This window comes from Schistocerca piceifrons, chromosome 4 (assembly GCF_021461385.2).
Source record: "Schistocerca piceifrons isolate TAMUIC-IGC-003096 chromosome 4, iqSchPice1.1, whole genome shotgun sequence".
NCBI classification, from domain to species: Eukaryota; Metazoa; Arthropoda; class Insecta; order Orthoptera; family Acrididae; genus Schistocerca; species Schistocerca piceifrons.
The window spans coordinates 760473695-760490870 of NC_060141.1; positions in this window are offsets into that span (position 1 = coordinate 760473695).

The window sequence follows — 17176 nt, forward strand, 5'->3', positions numbered from 1 at the left end:
TTACCAATGCAGAAAAGCCGACATGCTCATGGTATGTGGAGAGTGTAGGAAGAATGCATTACGTTCTTATACATTCTATGTGGCAAGATATACCAATAGACATCAACCATCTCGGCAATAAGTGGTAGCGTAACACCTAGACACGGTAACAGAAAGAAACAAGTGACGACTGAATAGGGTGAGGTTAACGTTCTTGCTGCTGTTGCAGTTGATCCGCACGTTAGCTCCCGCGCAATCGCACGAGGAAGTGCCGTGAGTCAGGCAAGGATTCTATTTACTCGTATTCTGCATGGACACTGGTTCCATCCCTACCACATCCTCTCCATCAGGAGCCTCATGGAAACTATTATGAGAGTCTTGTTAACTTCTGTAGATGAGCATTAAGACAAGATCCTCCAGATGTATCATGTATCTTGTTTAATGATGAAGTCACATTTACCAATCATGACGAGGTAAACTGCCAAAACATGCACTACTGTTCTGTTGACAGTCCCCGTTGAAGTGTAAACATTTGGTGTGGGATAGTGAATGATCAGCTCATGGGCCCGTTTCTCATTTACGGAATACTGAACGCGCGTAAGTATCCCAGCCTCGTAACAGACCATCTTCCACGGATGCAGACTAGGAGGATGATTGCTATCCAGTCCATGCTGCACCAAGTGCTACAGCATGTCTCCACGAATTGTTTCCAGATCGTTAGACTTGTCGCAGACGACATGTACCTTGGCCGACCCATTCCCCGGATTTCAAGCCTGTAGACTTTTTTCTGTGGGAAAATCTGAAAGATGCTGTCTGCACGGACGTACTAACTACACCCGATGATATACAACGACGTATTACTGCAGCCTGCTCGGACATTTCCACTGAAATGCCAGCACGTGTGCAGCAGTCGTTCCATACCAGACTGGAAGCGTATATGGCCCCTGCCGGTGGTCACTTTGAACTCAACCTGTGACGGCAATTGTCTCCTTACTGGTCAGAATCCACATAACTAGTGTACGTACTTGTGTTGCTCTTTAGTGTGTGCGGACATTTCAAAATACGATATTTCGTAAATGACTGACACTACAATCATAGAATAGACGCCACCGACATTCTACTTCACCCTAATTTTAATTTGTTATTATCAATAGGCACTGTTCCATTTAAAAAAGTGTATGTTCGTGCATAAAATACATTTTTCAAATACTATTATAATCTGTTTATTGGTTAACAATACGAGATCCTGACTGCCAATCCATTCTGTGAAAACCGCACATCAATAGCACTTTCCATTTCTGTATTTGCACTGTAAGTTTTCAGTGATTCATCCTGTATACTTATTTTACAGAATTAACTAACCTGCCTGAATCAACATGAAACAGAGTTTCCAAAATATAGCTATGTGCATCAACTCACACTAACAGTGTTAGCAATGATATTAAATGCATACAGAATGCTTAACATTAATCTCAGCTGACTGTGACTGCGCTATTTTCCTACTATTCAGCATACACCGACAGAAAAAAGTCGCAGCTCCAAGAAGGAGTTGTGCGACATAAAAGGAAGTTGGTAAACGTGTTTCTACAGCTGAAATATGATTACAGAAATTTGACGCCAGACACACGAGAGTGGCGCTAGTAGTGCGACATGAGCATCCAAATGAACTTTGCTTTAAATACACGCTGTAACGGTCGTGTGCATTAGTTACGTTTGAGATTGGACGTGGTAAGCTCATGTTTGACAAGAATGCCTTTAAGGCGACCAAGACACCATTATCAACACCTCACTGAGTTTATACGTCATGTTGGAGGGCTACGAGAAACTGGATGTTCCTTCTGCGATACTGCAGAGAGATTTGCCAGGAATGTAGCCACTGTACCTAACTCCCGGCAGCGGTGGTCACGAGAATCTACAGTCGCAAGAAGACCGGGCTCTGGAAGGCCAGTTGGCACTTTTGAGAGGGAAGATCATCGTGTTCGGTGTATGGCTCTGGCGCACCGTACTGCATCTACAGCAGCAATCTGAGCAGCAGTTGGCACCACAGTGAGACAACGAAGTGTTACGAATCTATTATTTCAACGAGAGGTCAGAGCCAGACGCCCTGTAGCGTGCTGGCCCCAAACCACCACTATTTGCGACTTCAGTGGTGTCAACCAAGAGCTCACTGGAGGACAGGCTCGACGTCTGTAAGGCGTTTCTGCCTCGGTATCAGTGATGGCAGTGTGTTGGTTAGGAGGAGGCCGTTGAGGGCCTGCAACCTACCTGTTTGCGTGCAAAACACATGGACCTACATCTGGAGTTATGGTCTGATGTGCAATTTCGTGTGACAGCAGGGGCACTTCGTGGTTATCTCACGTACCCTGATAGCAAATCCGTAAGTCAGTCAGGTCATTCGACCCGTTGTGCTGCCTTTCACAGTCCCTGTATTGACTGACCAAATGCCACAGGCGTGAAATTCCAGCCCCAAAAAAAAATAATTATATATATATATATATATATATATATATATATATATATATATATATACTAGCGTTTAAAATTTAGAATGAAATATCGCTCGCTTACATTAACCGCTGATCTTGCAATGTTAATCACTTACATATGTTACCTAGACAAATCTATTGCCGAGATTTCATTTCTCCGCATTAATTATTTTGATGCTGCGATTTTTTCAGTCAGTCTAGAATATTTTGTACTAACACAAGTGAATCAAATATACAGGATGGTCCATTGATAGTAACCGCGCCAAATATCTCACGAAATAAGCATCAAACGAAAAAACTACAAAGAACGAAACTCGGCTAGCTTGAAGGGGGAAACCAGATGGCGCTATGGTTGGCCCGCTATATGGTGTAACCTCCCCGTGAAAATAATTAGAAAGTCAATGATTATGAAAATGAGCCAAGCGTAACCTCCTTGCAAAATTAAAGAATAAAAATTGCCCAAATGTAAACTCCCCACAAAATATCGTTAAGGGATGAAGATTGATCACCAACCCACAATAATATTAATTAAATAATGAACCATCAACTGAATGTAACATCTGAGCAGAAATAATTAAACCTGATAAATCTTATAAGGGCAGCAACGCTGATCTTTGGCCCTGTGAAATAATTAAACCTGATAAATTCTTACCTCAGTAAAACTGCGTCTATATCTGCTCTTATTTTACGGCACAGCTCCATGCAATGCTGGCCTACATTTAATTTTGATTCTTGGAGGGAATGGATAGGAAATATTCTTTACATTGAAATGAATCTTTTTCTTTAAAAAGTGGAAAAATTCTTTAAGTTGAAATGATTACTTTTCTTTAAAAGATTTACTTTATAAAAAAAATTATTATTGGGGCATTTCTTGAACAGATTAATTACAATTAACACACGTTATTAGCTGAGCGCAATGCTGCTTCATTACCTTCAATAATAATACACATCGTCCACCACAATCCTGACCAGATTCGGAATAACAGCATGGCGACGCCTGCTCACTACAACCGTCCACTCTTTACAACTACTGCCGACCGACAACTACTGCAGACAGAGTGCAACTCGCAACTGAACACTCGCGCGGTCAAGCGCAGACTAGCAACGATAAATATCTCTCTGGTCAGAGATTCTGTCATGCCTCGCCATCGCTGGTAATGAATTAATATGAAACGTACGCGTTTCAATGGCGTTACTATAGGTCAAACGGATATCAACTGCGTTTTTTTTAAATAGGAACCCCTCTTTTTATTACATGTCGTGTAGCACGTAAATAAATATGAATGTTTTAGTTGGACCACTTTTTTCGCTTTGTGATAGATGGCGCTGTATTAGTCACAAACGTATAAGTACGCGGTATCACGTAACATTCCGCCAGTGCGGACGGTATTTGCTTCGTGATACTTTACCCGTGTTAAAATGGATCGTTTACCAATTGCTGAAAAGGACGATATCGTGTTGATGTATGGCTATTGTGATCAAAATGGACAAAGCGCGTGTGCTATGTATGCTGCTCGGTATCCTAAACGACATCATCCAAGTGTCCGGACCGTTCGCCGGATAGTTACGTTATTTAAGGAAACAGGAAGTGTTCAGCCACATGTGAAACGTCAACCACGACCTGCAACAAATGATGATGCCCAAGTAGGTGTTTTAGCTGCTGTCGCGGCTAATCCACAGATCAGTAGCAGACAAATTGCGCGAGAATCGGGACTCTAAAAAACGTCGGTGTTGAGAATACTACATCAACATCGATTGCACCCGTACCATATTTCTATGCACCAGGAAATGCATGGCGACGACATTGAACGTCGTGTACAGTTCTGACACTGGGCACAAGAGAAATTATGGGACGATGACAGATTTTTTGCACGCGTTCTATTTAGCGACGAAGCGACATTCACCAACAGCGGTAACGTAAACTCATATAATATGCACTATTGGGCAACGGAAAATCCACGATGGCTGCGACAAGTGGAACATCAGCGACCTTGGCGGGTTAATATATGGTGCGGCATTATGGGAGGAAGTGTAATTGGCCCCCCTTTTATCCATGGCAATCTAATTGGTGCAGTGTATGCTGTTTTCCTGCGTAATGTTCTACCGATGTTACTACAAGATGTTTCACTGCATGACAGAATGACGATGTACTTCCAACATGATGGATGTCCGGCACATAGCTCGCGTGCGGTTGAAGCGGTATTGAATAGCATATTTCATGACAGGTGGGTTGGCCCGCACATTCGCCGGATCTGACGTCCCCGGATTTCTTTCTCTGGGCAAAGTTGAAGGATATTTGCTATCGTGATTCACCGACAACGCCTGACAACATGCTTCAGTCAGCAGCTCGTGGTCGTGCGGTAGCGTTCTCGCTTCCCGGGTTCCCGGGTTCGATTCCCGGTGGGGGCAGGGATTTTCTCTGCCTCGTGATGACTGGGTGTTGTGAGCTGTCCTTAGGTTAGTTAGGTTTAAGTAGTTCTAAGTTCTAGGGGACCGATGACCATAGATGTTAAGTCCCATAGCGCTTAGAGCCATTTGAACCATTTTTTGAACATGCTTCAGCGTATTGTCAATGCATGTGCGAACATTACGGAAGGCGAACTACTCGCTGTTGAGAGGAATTTCGTTACACGTATTGCCAAATGCATTGAGGTTGACAGACATCATTTTGAGGATGTATTGCATTAATGTGGTATTTACAGGTAATCACATTGTAACAGCATGCGTTCTCAGAAATGATAAGTTCACAAAGGTACATGTATCACATTGAAACAACCGAAATAAAATGTTCAAACGTACCTACGATCTGTATTTTAATTTAAAAAACCTACCTGTTACCAACTGTTCGTCTAAAATTGTGAGCCATATGTTTGTCACTATTACAGCGCCATCTATCACAAAGCGAAAGCGAAAAAAGTGGTCCAACTAAAACATTCATATTTCTTTACGTACTACACGAATATGTAATAAAAATGGGGGTTCCTGTTTTAAAAAAACGCAGTTGATATCCGTTTGACATATGGCAGCACCATCTAGCGGGCCAACCATGGCGCCATCTGGTTTCCCCCTTCAAGCTAGACATGTTTCGTTCTTTGTAGTTTTTTCGTTTGACGCTCATTTCGTGAGATATTTGGCCTGGTCACGATCAATGGACCACCCTGTATACACTCACCAAACACTATATACAAGATTCAGTTCTGTTAGCTATATACATTGCTGCATGGCACATACAGCTCCTCTGGAACATCTTAACGTCATGGTAGGCATATAGTTCCTTCTCTCTACATGGCTCAGGATGTACCAGCAAATAAGTGCCCAGTTTTGTTACTCTAGCCATCACATGAGTCCCAGAGTACAGTAATTACCACTTTTTGTTCCATTTTGTCAGCAGAGTTTCTTGAGATGACACCTTAAGAACTTTGCCACCTGCTTGATATGTACGCATCCATCCTCTCTCACTGTCGAAATACTGCTTACATACCCCAGCTTTGTCGTGTGCGCTCAACACCGAGGTTATCAGTACTAATACACATCCCAGCATTGTCAGTGAACATAATGACATTTGTAATTTTTTTCGTCTTACATAGGTTCATCACGTGGTAGTTTAGGAGTAGGTAAGTTCTACTCATTGTTCATCAGCTGATCAAGCATTAATAGCCTCAGAGCGCAGTTTGTGGACGAGTGAGGTACCTGTAAATGTAGAAAAATGTAAGTTAATGAGGATGAGTAGGAAAAACAAACCCATCATGTTCGGATTAATAGTGTCCTGCTTGACACAGACACAACGTTTAAATATCTGGGCGTCATGTTGCAAAGCGATGTGAAATGGAAAGAACGGGTAAGGATTATGGTCGACTTCGGTTTATTCTAGGAAAGTGTGGTTCATCTGTGAAGGAGACCACATGTAGGACACTACTGTGACCTATTCTTGAGTACTGCTAGAGTGTTTGAGATTCGTAGCGGGCCGAACTGAAGGAACACATCGAAACAATTCAGAGTCGAACTAACTTAACGGTAGGTTCGAACAACACGCAGGTGTTACGGAGATACTACGAGAACTGAAATGGGAATCCTGGAGGGAAGGCGATGTTCTTTTCGAGGAACACTGTTGAGAAAATTTAGAGAACCGGTATTTGAACCTGCTTACAGAACAATTCTGTTTCCTCCAACATGCACAGCGCGTAAGGACTACGAAGATAAGATACGAGGAACTAAGGCTTATACAGAGGCATGTAGACAGTCGTTTATCGTTCGCACTATTTGTGCGTGGAACAGGAGAGGAAACTATTATTAGCGGTAGGGGGTACCAGTGCCGTAAGGTGGATTGCACACTACCGATGCAGATGTATGTGTAGATTATTTACTACCTCTTGAAAGTTTCCCAGGTACTAGTAACAGTAGGTTCGACTGAACCGGTTAATTCTCTAAACACTTTCTCGTATTTTTTTCAGGATGGTGTTCAGAGATCAGGATCAGCCTATTGCCACTCTGCGATTTAAGTCCTTCCACTTGTTGCTGTTGAAGGTACTGTCATCATCTCGAAAAATTGCTTCGGGCTGCCTAAATCGAGGTACGTAGTCATATTATATTTTCCTGATGATTGTCTCTCTCTTGTTACGGTCAGTGTCACACATAATCGCACATACTTTGAAAAGTTATCATGCATCAGGAACACTCCTGTCCTACTCTTGGACAGTGGTCCACAGGTGTAGAGGGCCACTACCTGAAAATATATCAAGTGTAACTCACCCTTCCTACTAACGTTCTAAGGTTTCACCTTCTGACAACGCAGACAAGTTTTCAGTTGTTGTTGCAACATTTTCCGCAAGTTATTGAGATAGCAATATTTCCTAATTTTTTAGCACATTTAATCACTCCAAAATAATCCCATTTAGTGCGCCGAATGATTCTATCTTTTGTCTCTGCAGATGTACACATGCACCAGATATCAGATTGAGGATTTCTCCTGGAGAAGATGTGGCGCTTTGCTTGTGGTCTGAACGACTGTGTTTAGACAGGCTCACTGTAGGTTAATCACTTCTACCTTGTCAGATTTCATGTAACCAAAATGTGGGCCACACCAAAGCTGTGAAGTCTAACAGTGAAAGATTTCTGTTGAATGCATTATGGGAACAGCAGTGATCAATGTCTTATAAATATTTACTATTAAAAACAGTCTTGATCACGATTTATTTATCAAGGTGACCGGTTTCGACCACTATCTTCAGACCATTGAGTAGGAACTTCTTTCTGTTGGAGAATCACTACTCCAACAGAAAGAGGTTCCTACTCAATGGTCTGAAGATGACCACAGTAGTGGTCGAAACCGGTCACCTTGATAAATAAATCGTGATCAAGACTGTTTTTAATAGTAAAAAAAAAGATTTCTGTAATAAACCTGCTGATCCGTTGTGTCAGGAAGAGACTTGATCACAGAAAATAATTCATTCACTTGTTCTCTTGAAAATTTGCTGTTCCAATACCTACCAGTCAAGAATTATGTACATTGATCAAATTCTTGCCAAATTCTATCATCACAAACTGTGATCGTTACTTCAAGCTATTTTTATGACTGAAAAATTTATTCTTCTAGTTGCACCAACCCATGTTTGTATACGATTAACATATGAACTGCCCTTTAATCTTTCTCTAAAATATTTAATCTTTCTCTAAAAATAAATTAGCTTCTTTATTTCAAAAAAAATTAAACTTAAAATTAATTTTCAATACTATAGACTCTTATTGACTTATTGTACTTAATATGTTATTTATTATAATATACAGGGTGTTACAAAAAGGTACGGCCAAACTTTCAGGAAACATTCCTGACACACAAATAAAGAAAAGATGTTATGTGGACATGTGTCCGGAAACGCTTAATTTCCATGTTAGAGCTCATTTTAGTTTCGTCAGTACGTACTGTACTTCCTCGATTCACCGCCAGTTGGCCCAATTGAAGGAAGGTAATGTTGACTTCGGTGCTTGTATTGACTCATTGCTCTACAGTACTAGCATCAAGCACATCAGTACGTAGCATCAACAGGTTAGTGTTCATCACGAACGTGGTTTTGCAGTCAGTGCAATGTTTACAAATGCGGAGTTGGCAGATGCCCATTTGGTGTATGGATTAGCACAGAGCAATAGCCGTGGCGCGGTACGTTTGTATCGAGACAGATTTCCAGAACGAAGGTGTCCCGACAGGAAGACGTTCGAAGCAATTGATCGGCGTCTTAGGGAGCACGGAACATTCCAGCCTGTGACTCGCGACTGGGGAAGACCTAGAACGACGAGGATACCTGCAATGGACGAGGCAATTCTTCGTGCAGTTGACGTAAACCTAATGTCAGCGTCAGAGAAGTTGCTGCTGTACAAGGTAACGTTGACCACGTCACTGTATGGAGAGTGCTACGGGAGAACCAGTTGTTTCCGCACCATGTACAGCGTGTGCAGGCACTATCAGCAGCTGATTGGCGAATGTTTCATCCAACAATGTGTCAATACTCATTTCAGTGCAAATGTTCTCTTTACGGATGAGGCTTCATTCCAACGTGATGAAATTGTAAATTTTCGCAATCAACATGTGTGGGCTGACGAGAATCCGCACGCAATTGTGCAATCACGTCATCAACACAGATTTTCTGTGAACATTTGGGCAGTCATTGTTGGTGATGTCTTGATTGGGCTCCATGTTCTTCCACCTACGCTCAATAGAGTACGTTATCATGATTTCATACGGGGTACTCTACCTGTGCTGCTAGAACATGTGCCTTTACAAGTACGACACAACACGTGTTTCATGCACTTCAGTTGAAGTGTTCGTACGCTTCTCAACAACAGATTCGGTGACCGATGGATTGGTAGAGGCGGACCAATTCCATGGCCTCCACGGTCTCCTGGCCTCAACCCTCTTGACTTTCATTTATGGGGGAATTTGAAAGCTCTTGTCTACGCAACCCCGGTACCAAATGTAGAGACTCTTCGTGCTCGTATTGTGAACGGCTGTGATACAATACGCCATTCTCCAGGGCTGCATCAGCGCATCAGGGATTCCATGCGACGGAGGGTGGATGCATGTATCCTCGCTAACGGAGGACATTTTGAACATTTCCTGTAACAAAGTGTTTGAAGTCACGCTGGTACGTTCTGTTGCTGTGTGTTTCCATTCCATGATTAATGTGATTTGAAGAGAAGTAATAAAATGAGCTCTAACATGGAAAGTAAGCCTTTCCGGACACATGTCCACATAACATATTTTCTTTCTTTGTGTGTGAGGAATGTTTCCTGAAAGTTTGGCCGTACCTTTTTGTAACATCATATATATATATATATACTCCTGGAAATTGAAATAAGAACACCGCGAATTCATTGTCCCAGGAAGGGGAAACTTTATTGACACACTCCTGGGGTCAGATACATCACGTGATCACACTGACAGAACCACAGGCACATAGACACAGGCAACAGAGCATGCACAATGTCGGCACTAGTACAGTGTATATCCACCTTTCGCAGCAATGCAGGCTGCTATTCTCCCATGGAGACGATCGTAGAGATGCTGGATGTAGTCCTGTGGAACGGCTTGCCATGCCATTTCCACCTGGCGCCTCAGTTGGACCAGCGTTCGTGCTGGACGTGCAGACCGCGTGAGACGACGCTTCATCCAGTCCCAAACATGCTCAATGGGGGACAGATCCGGAGATCTTGCTGGCCAGGGTAGTTGACTTATACCTTCTAGAGCACGTTGGGTGGCACGGGATACATGCGGACGTGCATTGTCCTGTTGGAACAGCAAGTTCCCTTGCCGGTCTAGGAATGGTAGAACGATGGGTTCGATGACGGTTTGGATGTACCGTGCACTATTCAGTGTCCCCTCGACGATCACCAGTGGTGTACGGCCAGTGTAGGAGATCGCTCCCCACACCATGATGCCGGGTGTTGGCCCTGTGTGCCTCGGTCGTATGCAGTCCTGATTGTGGCGCTCACCTGCACGGCGCCAAACACGCATACGACCATCATTGGCACCAAGGCAGAAGCGACTCTCATCGCTGAAGACGACACGTCTCCATTCGTCCCTCCATTCACGCCTGTCGCGGCACCACTGGAGGCGGGCTGCACGATGTTGGGGCGTGAGTGGAAGACGGCCTAACGGTGTGCGGGACCGTAGCCCAGCTTCATGGAGACGGTTGCGAATGGTCCTCGCCGATACCCCAGGAGCAACAGTGTCCCTAATTTGCTGGGAAGTGGCGGTGCGGTCCCCTACGGCACTGCGTAGGATCCTACGGTCTTGGCGTGCATCCGTGCGTCGCTGCGGTCCGGTCCCAGGTCGACGGGCACGTGCACCTTCCCCCGACCACTGGCGACAACATCGATGTACTGTGGAGACCTCACGCCCCACGTGTTGAGCAATTCGGCGGTACGTCCACCCGGCCTCCCGCATGCCCACTATACGCCCTCGCTCAAAGTCCGTCAACTGCACATACGGTTCACGTCCACGCTGTCGCGGCATGCTACCAGTGTTAAAGACTGCGATGGAGCTCCGTATGCCACGGCAAACTGGCTGACACTGAAGGCGGCGGTGCACAAATGCTGCGCAGCTAGCGCCATTCGACGGCCAACACCGCGGTTCCTGGTGTGTCGTGCGTGTGATCATTGCTTGTACAGCCCTCTCGCAGTGTCCGGAGCAAGTATGGTGGGTCTGACACACCGGTGTCAATGTGTTCTTTTTTCCATTTCCAGGAGTGTATATATATACACAACAGTTGACTCTATATCATTACGATTTCATTACAGGTACGATTAGATTTTCTTTTTTTCTTTAAATTTCGGTATCAGAAACTGATGATCAATGAAAACCAGAGTTTCATGGCAGTCAACGGTAAGATCTTCTTGCTATCACTGGCCTTCGCGGCGAATGTAGCAGCGGATAGTATAGCACCTCTGGCCGCAGCAGCGAAGATTCTGCCGTCGGTGTATTGCATCGCCTTCGGTCTCCACAAAGAAAACAAACATTCGCTCAGTAAACACTTGCAATAGAATTAACACAGGGTGTTGCAGAACACATGGTCAGTATTCAGGGATACGACAGAATGATCATACGAAACAAAAATGTCAATTAAACATGGGCTCTGAAATGCACACCTTAAGAGCTACGAGCAATTCTTGAATTCGATACTGCGAAAGAGAAAAGGTCAGCAGAAAAATGAGTGCTTGGTAGTTACAATACATATTAGCATAAAATCTTTCCAGCGCCCACACTATAGCCAGGTTAGCCGACAGCGCTAATGCGCTGCTTGACACAGGTAGGCGGCTGGCCCCGGATCGTATCCGTCTGGCGGATAACGACAAGGACTGGTATGCTGGCCAGCCTGGAGGTGGTTTTTAGTGGGTTTTCCACATCCCACTAGGTGAATACCGGGCTTCAGTTACACGACTCGCAGACATCTGAAACACGGTCGCACTATTTCATGGTTTACACTAGACTCAGACAGCAAGGGTACACTGATTCCGTCCCGGGGGTGCAGAGTGGCGCCAGGAACGCCATCAGGGCACCCCTTCAATTAACAATGCCAAATCCGATAGTACCCATGACTACCCTGCGAAAACTGTGGGACAAAGGCGCAAGCAAAAGCAAAAAAAGCACTACAGCCAGAGTTTGTAGTACTGTAGTGAAATAGGATCTCCCACGACAGGTGAGAATCCTACATGCAAAACCAATGATACAGATTGTTGGCTTACAATCGGTAGAGCATATCTGAAATAGGCAGGCTCCTAGACCAATATTCGCTTCATTATTTGACAGGCAAAAATCCTGGCTCATGTTAGTATGATACAGTCGTAGCTCTGGAAAGCGCTTGTTTAATTTTTTCAAAGTCAGGCTGACATCTGCTTGACCAGTACTACTGTGCATGCTTCCTTAGCAATTGTCAAAGAGCTTCTCTATTTAGTAACTCGTTTCACATGAAACGATGACAGAATGATAATAATCTGAGGAACAACATTACTTGATTTCCAGATCAGGAAAGAAAAAAATTTCTCACAGCACTTTACTGTGTGGTGTCAGGTTGCGTGATTCTCCGGCCTGTAGAATATGTTAGCGTGACGCTCTAAGATCAATACATGAGAGGTATTTCACTCGATAAAAACCCTAAATATTCTGCTCTAGCTTTTCTAGCCTAGTTCTGAGCTGAAGCAGTATACTCCAGTGCAGCATTTGTCGAATTTATTTTGCGACTGCCGGCCGCTTGGCCCAGGCAACACTAGGAAGCATGACAAAAGGTTTCATGAAGACTTTCTTTTATTTCAAAAAATATTTGCTATCTCAACTGAAAAATCGCTCTACATTTTAGAATTCGCGACTGAAAATTGATCTAGTGCCTTAGCTGATTCTTCCTGCATACGAGAAATTTCGTACTACGCTTGAGAAATTTCGGTAGCTTTCGTCAATAATTCAGTTTTTGACGATTGTTGTACTTTCGTCAGTAATTAGTTTTCTGTCTGTTCCTGTCTAGTTAGCACCGTTTGCATTGCTAATGTTAAGGCTTGTAATTTCTTTAACATTTCATTGACCTGTCAGAGTTCACTGCTGGGGTTTCCTCACTTGATTCAGTTTTGACTGGATGTTAAATTTAACTCACAACCCACAAATGACTAAGCAACAACTAATATCCATCTCTAAGAAAGCGATAAATTCAAAATTGAAGCACCCATTGCACCAACGGCATATAATGGCTGCTAGTTGGCACCAACACAATCTCGGAGCATTCTGGCTCGAAAGCCTCGTGCACAAATTACCGCCATTGTGCTCTAAACGGAAATGACTTCATCACAGGAGGTAGAATTAGTAAATTTGTAAATTTTGAAATGAAGAGCTACTCTGCGCAAAGATCTAGCTGTTAATAAAATGAAAACTTCTGACTTTTTTTACTCCAATGATGGAAGAAGTCTTCGCCGTCTGTACAGTCTCGGAATGTAGCGATCTTTCTTTCTGCTTGGTATATTTCGTCCCGACATACGTGTTCACACGCCTGTGTGGCGTCCGCTGATCAAACTTATTTAATTGTTAACTACTATATTAATATACTGTAATTATTAATTACTATATTTTCATAGTGAAAGAGGTTCAGGCTCATTCAGAATAGTAATTAAAATTTTAATCATATATAGTCTCTCAGTCAGTTCATTTATGTACATCCATGTTTTTTTTCTTCTTTAATCTCAGTTAACAATACCGTGTGTTTGAGTAGTCTCTCTTTTATGCTTGAACAAAAGTTGTAGCCTGCGACTCAATATGTTTTCATGGGTTTGAGCTGTCGCTGTTACGCAGCACGGCTCACCACAATAGGTAAAACACTGAAGAGCCAAAGAAGCTGGTACACCTGCCTAATATTGCGTAGGACCCCCCGAGTACGCAAAAGTGGCGCAACACGACGTGGCATGGACTCGACTAAAGTCTGAAGTAGTGTTGGAGGGAACTGACACCATGAGTCCTACAGAGCTGTCCATAAATCCGTAAGAGTACGAGGGGTGGGGATCTCTTCTGAACAGCACGTTGCAAGGCGTCCCAAATATGCTCATTAATGTTCATATCTGCGGACTTTGGGTGCCAGCGGAAGTATTTAAACTCAGAATCTGGAGCCACTCTGTAGCAATTCCGTATGTGTGGGGTGTCACATTGTCTTGCTGCATTTGTCCAAGTTCCTCGGAATGCAAAATGGACTTGAATGAATGCAAGATGTAGGTGATCAGATTGGATGCTTACGTACATGTCACCTGTCAGAGCCGTTTCTAGACATATCAGGGATCCCATATGACTCCAGCTGCACGTTGCCCACGCCATTACAGAGCCTCCGCCAGCTTGAACAGACCCCTGCTGACACGCATGGTCCATGGATTATGCGATTCTTCATACCCGTACGCTTCCATCCGCTCGATGCAATTTGAAACGAGACTCGTCCGCGAGGCAAATGTTTCCAGTCATCAACAGTCCAATGTCGCTGTTGACGGGCCCAGGCGAGAAGTAAACCTTTGTGTCGTGCAGTCATCAAGGGTACACCAGTGGGCCTTCGGCTCCGAAAGCCCATATCGATGATGTTACTTTGAGTGGTTCGCACGCTGACACTTGTTGATGGCCCAGCAATGAAATCTGCAGCAATCTGCGGGAAGATTGCACTTCTTTCTCCTTGAACGATTCTCTTCAGTGTTCGTTTGTCTCGTTCTTGCAGTATCTTTTTCCGGCCGCAGCGACGTTGGAGATTTGATGTTTTACCGAATTCCTGATATTCACGGTACACTTTTGAAATGGTCGTACGGGAAAATCTCAACTTCGTCGCTACGTCGGAGGTGCTGTGTCCCATCGCTCACGCACCGACTATAACACCACATTCAAACTCATTTAACCTGCCATTGCAGTAGCAGTAACCGATCTAACAACTGCGCCAGACACTTGTTGTCTTCTATAGACGTTGGCGACCGCAACACCGAATTCGACCTGTTTACATGTCTCTGTATTTGAATACGCATGCCTATACCAGTTGTTCTCGCGCTTCAGTGTATTTCTTACCACAGAAATCAGGTTCACCATCGACAATGATATGTTCATGGGATACAAGCTACCGATAGTGAGCGCAGCTTGAGCTTTAACGTTAGTAGATTCCTAATTAACGGTGTTTCACGGTATTCATCAGTTTCTCGCTTGAGCTCGTTATGTACAGATGTATTTAACGTGTGTAAAGAATGATACGTTCATGGGATACGAGCTACCCATAGTCAACACAGCTTGAGGTTTTACATTAGTTGACTCCAAATGAACAATGTTTCATAGTATTATAGTACAGCAATTTCTCTCCAGAGACCGCCAATCGACCGTGTTGATTATATACGGATGTTGCCGTACACGTACCCAACGTTTGTAATGAATTCAGATCAGCCACGCTCGCATCCTGCTCCTTCGAATGCAAAATTCCTGCAGAGTCGATACAGATCACTCCTCTCTCGGATAACGAAGTTAACAAAAGATGAACGAAATTAACTATGTGACGTTCTTAGCTTTGGCAGTTACTGAGCTGCAAAGATCACTCACTTAATGGAAAAGTATTAACGTACTAGAAAAATCGTGTTGTGGGGTCACGGGGATGTAGTACTATGAAATAATGTTGGACAGGAAGGTTTGGTTGTGTCTATATTGTGCACTGTTGTCCAAAGTGTTTGCGATAGTAATAGAATGAACACTTACTATCAGAGCATTATAGACACCGAAGTGAGGTAACTGGATTTAAATACCATAGTGAGTACAGGCATACGTTACGACATTCAAACTAATTAAATTTTTTAAAACAGTCGAATGAATGCCGTAGTAAGAGGTAGTTTAAATACTGGTCCGGATTTATGACCGCTTTACTCCCAGCGCTTTTCTAAGCAGTCCGAATAGATGAAAGTCACCGGGGGCGAGATCTGGTGAGGTGTTCAAGATAATCAAATTTCATACGCAGTATTGTCACAATTGTTGAATGGTGAGTTTGGGGTCGAAAACTGTCGTCGGGAGTTCTCAGTATTTACTCCTCATTGCAGGGTATAGAACACTTCATAGGAGATGTGTCATGTCCATCTTCTTTCCATGTAGTGTTCCAAAATTGGTCCTTTTGCACCTCAAGAGAGATTGAGGATGAGTTTTACTGCCGGTGACTGAGAGTGGAAATTTTATTTTGGTGAGGAACTGTTCCTCGATCTTTTCGTTTCACTTTCGTGACAGCTAACCAAGTTTGCATCTCCTGTAAGAGTCGTATACAAATATCAATTACATTCACCTTGGGAACGACACAAAAGTTCCTTACGGATATAGATTCGACGATCACCCAGTTGACCAGTCAACTGCTGTGGCACTCATCTTGCGGACACTTCATTAATTCGCAGCACATCGTTGACAATACTGAGTGCTGAACCAACACGAATATCTAAAACAGTGGCTATTCAGTTTACAGTAACATTCCTGTTTTCCCTCACAAGTTCTTCAACTGCGATAATGTTTTCGTCCGTCACGACGCGATGTGCCTGGGCCGAGCGCTGAGAGTCTCCCACAGGTGCTATTAGATGTTTTCAAAATTACTGCAGCACTTGTACAGGGTACCAGGAACTATATGAAAAAGAAAAAATAACGTGAATTAGTGAAAAACTACGGCGTGCACACAATTTATTCAACATATAAACGTATCTACAGACATTCGGATTTAGGTTATGACACGTTCGATATGCCTGCCATCATTAGCGATGATGTGACGCAACTAATAGTAAAATTCTGCATGACCCGCTGAAGCGTCGGAACATCGATGCTGTCGATGACCTCCTGGGCGGCTGTTTTAAGCTCAGCAATGGTTTTGAGGTTATTGCTGTATACCTTGTCTTTAATATATAGTCAGACAAAGAGGAGTTGCATGTGTTTAGATCCCGAGAATATGGCGGTCAATCGAGGCCCATACCAGAGGCCCAGAGCCAGAATCCGGTCCCGAAAGTGCTCCTCAGGGACATGAAAACTCTGCTGCTTCGATGGGGTCGAGTTCCGTCTTGCATGAACCACATCTTGTGGAAATCAGGGTCACTTTGGATAATGAGGATGGAATCATCTTCCAAAAACTTCACCAACCATTCGGTAGTCACTGTGCCATCAGTTAATATCGCACCCATTATGCCGTGACTCGACATTGCACACCACACAGGCA